This window comes from Piliocolobus tephrosceles, chromosome X (genome assembly GCF_002776525.5).
Source record: "Piliocolobus tephrosceles isolate RC106 chromosome X, ASM277652v3, whole genome shotgun sequence".
In the NCBI taxonomy this organism is placed as follows: domain Eukaryota; kingdom Metazoa; phylum Chordata; class Mammalia; order Primates; family Cercopithecidae; genus Piliocolobus; species Piliocolobus tephrosceles.
In genome coordinates this window covers 76,156,999-76,169,581 of record NC_045455.1, presented here as the reverse complement: position 1 = coordinate 76,169,581, position 12,583 = coordinate 76,156,999, and the positions used below count along the sequence as shown (strand labels likewise).

The 12,583-nt window shown below is 41.2% G+C and overlaps 1 long non-coding RNA gene across 2 annotated transcripts; it reads right to left on the bottom strand.

The window, feature by feature from the left end:
• Positions 1 to 2,285: 2,285 nt before the first annotated feature.
• On the bottom strand, positions 2,286 to 12,361 carry LOC111540420. Of its 2 annotated transcripts, none has more exons than XR_002730980.1 (4): positions 11,363 to 12,361; positions 8,813 to 8,917; positions 7,546 to 7,653; positions 2,286 to 2,417 (listed from the first exon to the last, which is right to left on the bottom strand). It is a non-coding gene; the product is annotated as an uncharacterized LOC111540420 (long non-coding RNA). The 2 variants fall into 2 exon arrangements; XR_002730979.1 differs by lacking the exon at positions 2,286 to 2,417 and adding an exon at positions 3,767 to 3,899.
• Between the last annotated feature and the right edge of the window lie 222 nt (positions 12,362 to 12,583).

The following is a 12,583-nucleotide window of genomic DNA, read 5'->3' as shown; positions in this document are numbered from 1 at the left end:
TAGACCAGATGCTTGTGCGAATAAAGGCCTATTATATAAGCAATTCAAAAACAATACACGGGCAAGTTTTCCCATGGTAAATGTCGATTAACCCATAATGGCCAGTGCACCTTCAAATGGAGGATCTGGGTGCTAAGCAGCAAGACAGCTAGTTAGTAAGCACATGACTCCTCATTCAGTCGAACCAGCTTTGCCACTTGCTTTCTGTGTGACATGGGACAAGTCAATCTCTTTAATTTTCAGATTTGGCATTCGTCTAATGGGATTAATAACTATGACTATCTCATGATTTTTGTGTGCCTTAAAGAAATAATCCAGATAAACTCTTAACACATTGCCTGGTACAAAATTCTTACAAATGTCAGTCATTGTTATTGTTTTTGTTAGAGATTTGAAAATATGCCATTTGAGAGGCAAGTGAAATACCTTCTCTAAACCACTTCACTCCACAATTCTGCATTACTCGCAGCTATGCAGTGCTCACCAGTTACGGTGCTTAATTCAAATTTTAAAATTTCTGTTCCCATTTCTTATGCACCATTAAATCTGACAGAGCTGGAATTCCTCTGGGTACCTCGCCAGGAACCCTGCCTGCATCTGGACCCACCTGGATATTGCGAGATATAAAGAGCACAGCCTGGAGTTTCCACCTGCAAAGAAACAGTCTCACTCCGGTCAGCACTGCCTACGCGAAAAGCTGGCCAGTCTCTAAGAGAAATACTGTGTCTCAGAGAGCAGGCATAAGGCTGTTCCACAGACTCCCCATCCAAGAGGAACTTCCTGGTAGTGAACTATGCAGTGTGCTCATATTTACACATTAGGTGTACCTGATGTCTAAATTAAAGGCAGCCTGTAGCATTCAGGATGACACCAATAAAGGGGGTGGCAGCAGCATCCCAGAGCATTGAAACTGCCAAAGGATTATAAATCAATCTACTGTAAAGACACATGCACACATATGTTTATTGCAGCACTATTCACAATAGCAAAGACTTGGAACCAACCCAAATGTCCATCAATGACAGACCGGATAAAGAAAACGTGGCACATATACACCATGGAATACTATGCAGCCATAAAAAAGAATGAGTTCATGTCCTTTGCAGGGACATGGATGAAGCTGGAAACCATCATTCTCAGCAAACTAACACAGGACCAGAAAACCAAGCACCACATGTTTTCACTTGTAAGTGGGAGTTGAATAATGAGAATACATAGACATAGGGAGGGGAACATCACACACTGGGGCCTATTGAGGGGTGGGGGGCAAGGGGAGGGAGAGAATTAGGACAAATACCTAATGCATGCAGGGCTTAAAACCTAGGTGATGGGTTGATGTTGCAGCAAACCATATGGCACATGTATACCTATGCAACAAACCTGCACATTCTGCACATGTATCCCAGAACTTAAACTAAAATAAAAAATAAAAAATATACACATAGGCAAAGCAGTACAGGAGAAAGAAAAGAAAAGAAAAGAAAGAAAGAAAGAAAGAAAGAAAGAAAGAAAGAAAGAAAGAAAGAAAGAAAGAAAGAAAGAAAGAAAGAAAGAAAGAAAGGAAGGAAGGAAGGAAGGAAGGAAGGAAGGAAGGAAGGAAGAGAGAGGGAGAGAGAGACAGGAAGGAAGGAAGGAAGGAAGGAAGGAAGGAAGGAAGGAAGGAAGGAAGGAAGGAAGGAAGGAAGGAAGGGGAAAGAAGGAAAGAAGGAAAGAAAGAAAGCCATCCATCCATGGGCTGAGGGACGTATGCAAGTCTGAAGAGAAGCACTCATTGATGTAGGGTACCAGGACAGTGCCCAAGTAGCGCTGATGGAGGCAGGCACAAAACAAGATGCCTTTCCTTCCTCCATCTCCCACAGATGGAATCTCTTTGCTCTAACAGGGTTGTTGGGGGTCTGCTACATTATCCAGCTTTTACATTTATTTTTATTTGTGAGACTGAGTTGGTAGTGTCATTTACCCACTCAGAATAAGGAAATGTGAAATTCCCACTCACAACCAAAACTTTTTGGCTGGGTATAGAGCAAGAAATCTGTCCATCCATCAGCAACTCCATCCAATCAGTCAGTGCATCAAAGCAGGAGAGTAGTTGAAAAAGCTCCAATAAGATGATGAGTTAATACACTTTGCTGCTTCTTCCCCTGAACCAAATTCTGAGATACCCTGGGAGCAAAAAGAAATGTGGTGAACCCCAAAACCCAGTGTTACTGCTGTGAGACTCACCAGAGAACATAGAAGGTGGCTGGGTTGCTACGCGGACACGGCATCCTAGGCTGGAGGAGGGCCAGGCCACCGATGAGCATGGAGGCCAGGGAGAGCTGTCAGTCTCTGCCCTTTTCTTTCCTCAACATGAACCTGGGAAGAGCAGTATCCGCCCATTGTCTAAATGCAGCAATGCCAGCCCAGCCCAGTGCCTGCTGGAAATGAAGGGACACATTGGAGCAGCCCAAAGCAGAGTTAAGAAGGTCTCTGAGAAGCAAAGTCACCCTGTTATGGAAAAGGTACAAACAGAGAAAGGGTCCCTAATACAGTTCCAAGGCAATATGATTCAGGAGGAAAAATGAGTCATTAAACAAGAACAACAGCTCATTTAACAATGTATGCCAGAGGGAGCAGATATCATGGACACAGAAAAAGAACCTAAAAGAAAAGAAGCCCTATAGTCCCAGTGATTTTGGAGGCTGAGCCAGGAGGATTGCTGGAGGCTAGGAGTTTGCGACCAGCCTGGGCAATATAGGGAGACTCCATCTCTACAAAAAATAAAGAATATAACAGGAATTGTACAAATGTAAATGAGTTGAACTCACCAATCAGATTAGATTTTTTTTTAGATTTTTTTATTTATATAGCATTATGCATTTGCAGGGCACCCTTCTAATAATCATTAAAAATGTAATAAAGATAATCAGAAAAAAACTGAACCAAAAATAAGCCAACAAAATTAATTGTCACACAAAGTTTTGTAAGAAACATAATAATAGACACAGAGGAATATGAAAAATTGGTAAAACACCCAAGAAGAATACGAAGATAAAATGAATATCTATGTACTTAACAATGTGGTCTCAAAACATAAAACAAGTCTGAAGAAAATGCAATAAGACAACTGTGGTTAGATTTTAATAAGCCCCTTTCAGGAATTGATGGAGCAAAGAGACAAATAAAAGTAGAGAAATATAAATAGTTGTTAAGCTTAAGTGTTAGGTATATACAATTCTGCATGAAAGAAAGAAAACATTCTTTTAAAACAATCATGAAATCATGAAATGTTCATCAAAATCTGCCATTTACAATCTTACAAAGGAACCTCAATAAATTTCCTAAAGTCATACACACTATGCTCTTTGAATATCATGAATAGTTTATGCCAGAAAATTAGATAACCTAGAAGAGTGGCCCCCAACCTTTTTGGCACCATGGAAGACAATTTTTCCATGAACCAGGGTTGGGGGATGGTTTCAGGATGATTCAAGGGCATTACATTTATTGTGTACTTCATTTCTATTATGATTACATTGTAATATATAATGAAATAATTATACAATTCACCATAATGTAGAACAAGTGGGAGCCCTGAGCTTGTTTTCCTGCAACTAGACGGTGCCATCTGGGGATGATGGGAGACAGTGACAGATCATCAGGCATTAGATTCTCATAAGGAGTGCCCAGCCTAGATGCCTGGCATGCACAGTTCACAAAAGAGTTCGTGCTCCTAATCTAATGCTGCCACTGATCTGACAGGAGGCGGAGCTCAGGCAGTAAGCCGAGAGATGGGAGCAGCCGTAAATACAGATGAAACTTTACCTGCTCTCCCAGCACTCACTTCCTGCTGTGTGGTCCAGCTCCTAACAGGCTGTAGTCCAGTATTGGTCCATGGCCCAGGGGTTGGGACCCCTGACCTAGAAGAAATGGGCAAATTATTTGAAACACACAAATTACCTAACTAACTCAAGAGGATAGAAAATATCAGCAGACCCATAACAAGAAATTGAGTCAGTAATCAAAAAAATATCCAACAACAAAAAATATTCTACACCAGAAGGCTTACTGGTGAATTCTACTGAACATTTTTAAAAGAATTAACAGCAGTCTTTTTCAAACTCTTCCAAATGCTTGAAAAGGAAGAACACTCCCTAAGTCATTGTATAAGGCCAGCATTACTCTAATACCAAAGTCAAAGATACTACAAGAAAAGAAAACTACAGACCAATAATCCTTTATGAATATAAATACAAAACTCCTCAACAAATTAAAGAGAGTCTTCACTTAAGGTCATGGATAGGTTATTGGAAACTGTGACTTTTAAGCAAAATGACATACAGCAAGTCCTTCAATAATGCTTCCTGTTCAATTTCATTTTATGTTAATTTTAATGAAAAAAAACCTGTTTTTGTTTTAGGTAATTTTGCTTAAAGTCACGGTTTCCAAGGACGTGTTGATGATGTTGAGAAGTTACTGTACTAGCAAGCAGAGTTCAGCAGCATGTTGAAAGGATTACACACAATAACTAAATGGGATTTATCCCAGGAATGGAAGGGTGGTCTGACATATAAAAAACTAACCAATAATAAATAATTATCAAAATCCCAATGGCATTTGTTGCATAAATAGAGAAACTCATTCTAAAATTCATATGGAATTTCAAGGGACCCCAATTAGCTGAAAGTATGCTGAAAAAAGAACAAAGTTGAAGAACTCATACTTCTCAATATAAAAACTTGATTGACATAGCTTCAGTAATCCAAACAATTTGGTATAGCATAAGGATAGACATGTAGACCAATGGAGTGGAATTGAGAGCCTAGAAATAAACTCTCACATCTATGGCCAGTTTATTTTTGATCATCCAATGGGGAAAGAACAGGTTCTTCAAAAAATGCTACTCCAAAAACTGGATATTCGCATGCAAAAGAATAAAGTTGGACCCTTCCCTTACACCATATACAGACATTAACTGAAAATGGACCAAGCACCTAAACGTAAAAGCTAAAACTATAAAACTCTTAGGAAAAAAAAAGGGGGGGAGGGCAAATCTTCATGGCCTTGGATTTGGCAATGATTTCTTAAATATGACACTAAAAGTACAAGCAACAAAAGAAAAAGAATGACAAACTGGATTTGATGAAAATTTAAAACTTTTGTTCATCAAAGGACACTATCAACAGAATGAAAAGACAACCACTGATGGGAGAAAATATTTACAAATCACATATTTAAAAGGTCTAATATCTAGAATATATAAAGAACTCCTATAACTCAACAACTAATAGACAACCCATTGTAAAAAAAAAAAAAAAAAAGGAAAAAGACCTGAGTAGACATCTCTGCAAAGAAGATACACAAATAGCCAGTAAGCACATGAAAAGATCCTTAACATCATTAGCCATTAAGGAAATGCAAATCATAACCACAATGAGATACCACTTAATACCTACTAGGATGGCTATAATTGAAAACACACACACATACACACACAGAAAGAGAGAAAATAGCATGTGGACAATAATGTGAAGAAATTGGAACCCTCCTACATTTCTGGTAGGAATGTAAAACTGTGTAGGCATTGCAGAAAACAGTTGGCAATTCCTACAAAAAAAAAATACATGTAGAATTATCATGTGGCCCAGCAATTCAACTCTTAAATATATACCCCAAAAAACTGAAAACAGGAATTCAAACAAATATATGAACACCAATGTTCAAGGCAATATTATTCACAGTAGTCCAAAGGTGGAAACAATCAAGGTATCCATCAACAGATGAACAGATAAGCAAAACGTGATATACACATACAATGGAATATTATTTCATCATAAAAAGATACGAAGTTCGATACATGCTACAACATGGATGAACCTTGTAAACATTATTCCAAGTGAAATAGGCCAGACACAAGAGAACAAATATTGAAATATCTACAATAAGCCAATACGTAGAGACAGAAAGTGTATTAGAGGTTACCTGGGGCCAAGGGAAAGCAAGAATAGAGGGTAATTGCTCAACAGGGGCAGAATTTCTGGTTGGGTGATGAAAAAGTTTTGATGATGGTTGCACAACATTTTGAATGTAAATAATGTCACCGAAATGTACACTTAAAATGGTTAAGATGGTAAATTTTGTTTTATCTGTTTCAGCACACACACAAACACACCCTAAAATAACCAAGCAAATGAGAAGAAAATACTTATTAGGAAGCCAAGAAGTGGGAAAAAAGAAATAACTAGATGAAATTCAGACAATGGAATTGTCAGTCATTGAATTTAAATTAACTATGCTTAATATGTTTGCAGAAATTTTTTTTTTTTTTTTTTTTTTTTGAGACAGAGTCTCACTCTGTTGCCCAAGCTGGAGTGCAGTGGCGCAATCTTGGCTCACTGCAACTTCTGCCTCCTGGGTTCAAGAAATTCTCATGCCTCAGCCTCCCAAGTAACTGGGACTACAGGCTCCCGCCACCATGCCCAGCTAATTTTTGTATTTTTAGTAGAGATGAACCAAAATATACCTGTAATGACAATAAATGCAAACCAATTAAACACTCCATTTGAAAAACTGAGAAATCAAGCCAAACTCAACTATATACTGCTGACAAAAGACTCACCTTAAATATAAAGAAATAGAAATGCTGAAAGTAAAAGGATGACAAAGATATATCATACAAATCCTAACCCAAAGAAAGCTGATGTAGCTATACTAATATTAGATAGTGTAGACTTTAAGGCAAGAAGCACTCCTAGAAACAGAGACACTTCATAAGTGTAAAAGCTTCTACCAAGAAGATATGGCAATTTTAAATTTCTAAGCACTTAACATGATAGACTCAAAATATATAAAACAAAAAGACAAAACTAAAAAAAAGTAAAAATACATAATCCTTGTGGAGGATTTTAATACATTAGTATATGTAATATATTTCTCAAAGCAGACATAAAGTCAATATATAAAATATATGAACCACACAATAACCTAACTGAGATATATTAGCCACTACACCCCAAAATTAAATAACATGCACTCTTTTGAAATTTGAATGAGAAACTTACCAAAATAGAACATATTCTAGTCCATACCCTGGGAACATTTCAAAAAGCTGAAATCTTACAGTGTCTATTCTTTAATCAATAACAGAAAGGTAATTAGAAAATCTGTGAATGCTTGGACATTAAGCACTACACATACACAGTCCAAACACTACACAGCCTCCAAAAATATACATATCTAAGGACTCATACAATGAATTAGAGTGGGTGTCAGTGGAGAGAGAATAGTAAATAAGGAAATTAAAAAAAATAAAATGTAATCAACAAACAGGCCACGCACAGCATGATAATTTTGGTGACTCATGACCCAAAAAGTATGTTGAATTCAACCCTGTACACCTGAGGTCAAAAATTAAATAAATAAATAAATAATTTTATAAAGAACTTCCAGAAATCAGAAAATCTAAATTCTAGCATATTCCAAACATACGGTCAATTCAACGTCTTTGGGCTTCATGTTTGGTGTCTACAGAGAATGCATACTAATATTAACGAACAGTCTTTGTACCTCATACATCAATTCAACAAGCAGCCATTGAATTTGTTATGTGGCAGACACTGCACCAGTTGGTGGGGACACAGTTCCAGCTCTCAAAACTCTTATTCCTCAAGGGCGCTGACGTCATACAAAGCAAAAGGAGGAAATTTTGTAAGAACAACCACAAAGCAAAATTGCACAGAAGCCACGGGTTACACAACGAAGTTCCAGGTATTTGATAACTGATTTTGACCTGGCTGAGGAGGACCTACCTTTTTTTTTTGAGACAGGGTCTCACCTTGTCACCCAGGTTGGAATGCAGTGGTGCAGTCATGATTCACTGCAGCCTCCAGCTCCCTGGGCTAAGTTGATCCGATCCTCCTACCTCAGCCCCCCAAGTAGCTGGGACTACAGGCACACACCACCATGCCCAGCTAACTACAGGCACACATCACCATGCCCGGCCAATTCAGTATTTTGTAACTTTTGTATTTTTGTTTCACCATGTTGCCTAGGCTGCTCTCAAACTCCTGGTCTCAGGCGATTCACCGGCCTTGACCTCCCAAAGTGCTGGGATTACAGGCATGAGCCACCGTGACCAGCCAGGACCTATCTTTTGATCCTGGGAATGCTATGCAACATGTGAGCTCCTTCAGGGCAGGGGCAAAGGATTTTCGATTCTGCAATTCCAGTGTTTAGCCAAACAAGAGCGTATTACGTTTTTGTTGAATGAATGAATGAATGAATGAAGAATGGATGTCAGTTTGAACCAGTATTCCATGTTCTATATTTCTACATCAAGACCCAGGTATAGAAAGCACTGGGGCCTGTGACTGGAGGCAGACTTTACTGCATCCACAAGCAGGTAAACATCCTTTGGTGCTGAACTCGAGACAATGTCCAACCCCACACGCAGTCATAATTCCAAGGCTTACATCAGAGTATTGGAAAATTTCATTATCTGTCGGCCAACTGTGAATCAAATGCACACAATGCTGAGAAAGAACCACCCATCATAAAACCTTAAAGAATAACCTGCTTTCTAATGCATATGCAGGAATAAATGAGCACCTACCAGAGTGCTCGCTGACAACATGAGCAGGAGGATACCCTCCCAGTAAGGTTCTTGGAAGAATGGCATGAAATGTTCAAAGGCCCAATATCTAGAGGTGCTCAATAAATATTTGCTGTTAAATACACAGTGGGTATTCTGTAAATATGAGTTTTTCTTCTCCATCCTTTCTCCCACTCTTCCACCCTTCCAAGAGAGGTAGGTAACCATGAAATAGAGAAATACCTTGAGGAATTTTCCTGCACAATTCTAGGTATACTGAACTGCAGAAAAACACAGCCACTGTTGTAGCATCGAGAGGCCAGGGATATTGGGAGCCACAGGGGGATTCTGGAAGAAGGAAATAGTAGATTTGGGGGAAGAACCATCTGTCTCGGCAAAAGGCCCCAACTTACCTTCAAAAACTTATTTTCCATTAGTCCTTTGCCCAAACTTAACAACAGATATTTATGTAAAACTGCCTACATGTTAGGCACTCTTCTAAGTGCTTTACACGGAATCCTAACAACAGTCCAATTAAACAAGTACCATTATCATCTCCATTTTATAGATGCAGATGCTAAGAATTAGAAGGATGAAGAAGTCCAGAGGGTCTCAAAACTGCTTGGGATTTATACCAGCACCTCTAGGAAATCCTCCAGGATTAGGCAAAGTAGCTAAGAAAAAAAGAAAATTGAGGACTGACAAGAAGACCAAAGGTGGAACCCTGAGAAACAACAGCTACATTTATGGGACAGAAGCAGGAAGAGTTGACCTAAGGGTGTGGTGTGAGAGGTAGCAGGAGAGCCAAGGCAGGGTGCTGTCTTGGCCATTCGGGGAAGGGTGTTCAAATAATGAGGTCACATCAACCATTTCAGGAAGGTATTGGGAAGTGGGGATTGGCAATTAGCAGGTCACTGACAACTTTGTTGAGAAGAGTTTTAGTGTCGTGCTGGGGAAAGAATAATGGCTTCATCCTCAAATCCCTTGTAAGACCCTTGAAAGAATCTCTCTCTCTCTCTCGCTCTCTCTCTCTCTCTCTCTCTCTCTGTCGCTCTCTCTCTCTGCATCTGTTATCTTTGACCAGGCTTATACATAGTAAGTGCTTATTTTGCTGGTTTTGCCATTGCTGATAAAGATAATGACATGATACTACTGCTGTTATGAAGTCAAGAGCAAAAGATGGTATGTATGTGAGTTGAGATTTCGAAAATATGGGTGCAGGAGGCAATTACCCCTCAATTTCAGTTAGGTAGGAAAGGGGTCAGGAAGACAGAGCTTCCTTCATTACAGAGAGATGACCACAGGATGCCCCATAGTCAGTGACCAACTCTACTTAGCCAGAGAGAGAAACTGCAGTTCTCAGATAGTAAATGTAGTTGCCCCCTCTTATGGAGACTCAGCTGCCAAAAACAAAGGTGAGGGTTCAAGGTCACTGTGAACCCAGGGCCCACCCGTGAAATACTGTCCATTTGTCTGCCTCTAGTCCTTTTTTGGCTCCTGAATTCCAATCACTCTTTGCCCTTTTAACCACTCTGGTGTGTCTTGGAGAGAAAACACAGTTCTTCATGGTTTGCCAGTAATCGAGGGAGGAATCTGAAAGCTGACTGTTTCTCCCACAGCTTCAGGAGCATTAAAACTTCAAAAGAGGAACTATTTATGCTGTCATTACCACAGCGGTCACTTCTGCAGGATTTCTTTCTCTGATGCAGCACTGGTTGGACAGGCTTGGCTCACGGCCAGTGGAGAGGGGAGAGGAGGGCGTTGCAGAGACACTGAGTCATCCTGCCTCCTCCACGCCCTCCGCAGCTGCCCCTCACTGCACTTCCTCCTCCTCCTCAAGCTAAAGGTCAGCTCTCATGCTCATGCCAAGTTTTGAGAAACACACATATGCCAAAAAAAAAAAAAAAAAGGCTTCAGAGAGGGCAAATTTTTTAACATGAAAAGAAATAAGGAAAGCCTCCTTCAAAAATAAATGTAAAAATAAGTAACTCTTCCCCCATACTACTTAATAACTCCAGAATGATAAAAATTTTCCAATTGTGAATATGTAAGGAATAAAATAAAAGGAATGAATGCCCCACTGTGTTAATGCAGGCCTCTTTAAAATGATTCTAATTTCTTCCAGAAGGCTCTGGAGGGTAGATTGCAAGGTTTGTCTTAATATAGAATTATTCCCTTCTCTCTACATGTCTTTAGAACCAGTGTGAACATCGTGATATTTTACAGTTGGCAACCTGTACATCGCTGCTCAAACATCCTGCATTCCAAGGGCTACAATCATGCATTGTGCATTTGAAATGCCTGTTGCTAAGAACAAATATCAACCCCAGGACGACCCCACTCAGCAGATCCGGCCAACTCCCGCACAGAGCTGTTTCCCGACCTCTGGTCAGAGACAGGAAGCCCATTGGACCCTAGGCCCAGGCAAGTGCGGAGGGTTCCCAGGCAGGTGACGTGGTAAAACGTTGACGACTAGCTCTCTGTCTGTCTTCAGGATAACGTCTGCCTCCCACCCTTCCTGGTCCCAGCTTAGGAATGTATGCAACCCTTTTATGTGCATTGCCAGGAGGCCTGTGCAGTAGATTGGACAGAGGTTTTACAGCATTGTTCCTATTCAACTGATCAAGGACTGAGCCTCGTAGTTTAACAACATGAAGTTGGACCGGAACGACTAAGCAGTTGCTGGAGTAAAACCCTCAGCTCCAAATCGCACCCCATTAAATTCACTTCCAGCCCCGTTATACCCTCTTTCCCCATGAGGCCTCCCCAGTGGTGCTGAAAACAGAGACTGACCTGGTTGCAACTGGAGGCTGGGGTCCTGTTCTTCGCATGTTCCCACGCTGCCCTCGAAGGCCGAGTGCCCCGTGGGCACTGTCCGTCTGCAGATCACTCGCTTTCCACACTCAGAGACCTCCATCTCACGGCAAGGTTGCCCGTGTCCACACCTGCCGCTTCTCCCATGCCACTTACAGCCTGTTTCAGATTAGTTTTAATTTTCTGGAGATTTTCCAGACTCTCTTCAGCCAAACAATCAGGGAAAGGGAGAGGCCTGGCGCCGTGAAAAGGAATGGAGCCCTTCCCGCCCTGGAGCTACCTCCAGCAGAGGCAACTCCGTGTAGGATGCACATGACCACAGCAGGGGAAAGTGATCATGTTCAATCATGTTATATGTTACGTGCTTTTGTTTTATGCACTTCTCCGTAAATGACCTTCTTCCTATTGAGTGGAGGAGTGTTGTGGGTGGAATACTAGGATGTGAAAGTAAACACCAAGAGAAAGGTACAGGTTCAACGTGAGCATCTACAATAGGATTAGCAAAGCTACAGAAAGGCTTTGTTAGGAGAGAAAGGGTTTTCCTCAATCCCTCTTTCTACCTTTCTTTAGCATTTCAGAAGGCAAGTCTGGCAAACCTTGTCCGGGAGTTCTACCTGAAAGAGGTCTCGCCCATTCGCCTGATGAATGGAGAGAAGAAGGAAGATAGAGAGAGGGAGAAATTTGGGGACAAGGAGTATGATCCCCACCCCCTAAGTCCCGCATCTCTCAAAGCGGGCCTCAGGGGCTTTAGAGGCACTGGGTTAGGTATGGGGAGCCCAAACCATCAGCTGAGCACATGCTGCTGGGACCTTCCAGGGCAGTCTGCCATCTGCAACATGAAGCAGGAACAGTGGTGCCCAGGAGGCATGGGATGCGAGGAGATGGATCACCGGAGGACATGGCCTGGGTCTCCATGGCTGGTGGGCTGCAGGTCGGGGCCCAGAAGTTCCCCCATGAAGACAAGTGAAGTGGTGAGAGGCAGCTAGGTTGGCATCGACCTGGATGGGAGTGAAGAGGCCACAGGGGCAGGCTGTGAGATCAAACACACGGCCACCACGTTACCAGAAAATCACAGTATTAACTACAATCACATTTGGGCGCTAACTTCAAGTAACAAGCAGAATCACACCACTCCCCCACCTCCACCAATACCACCCTGGCCCAAGTCAATTGCGTCTCCAATCCTGACTTCCTTTCTCG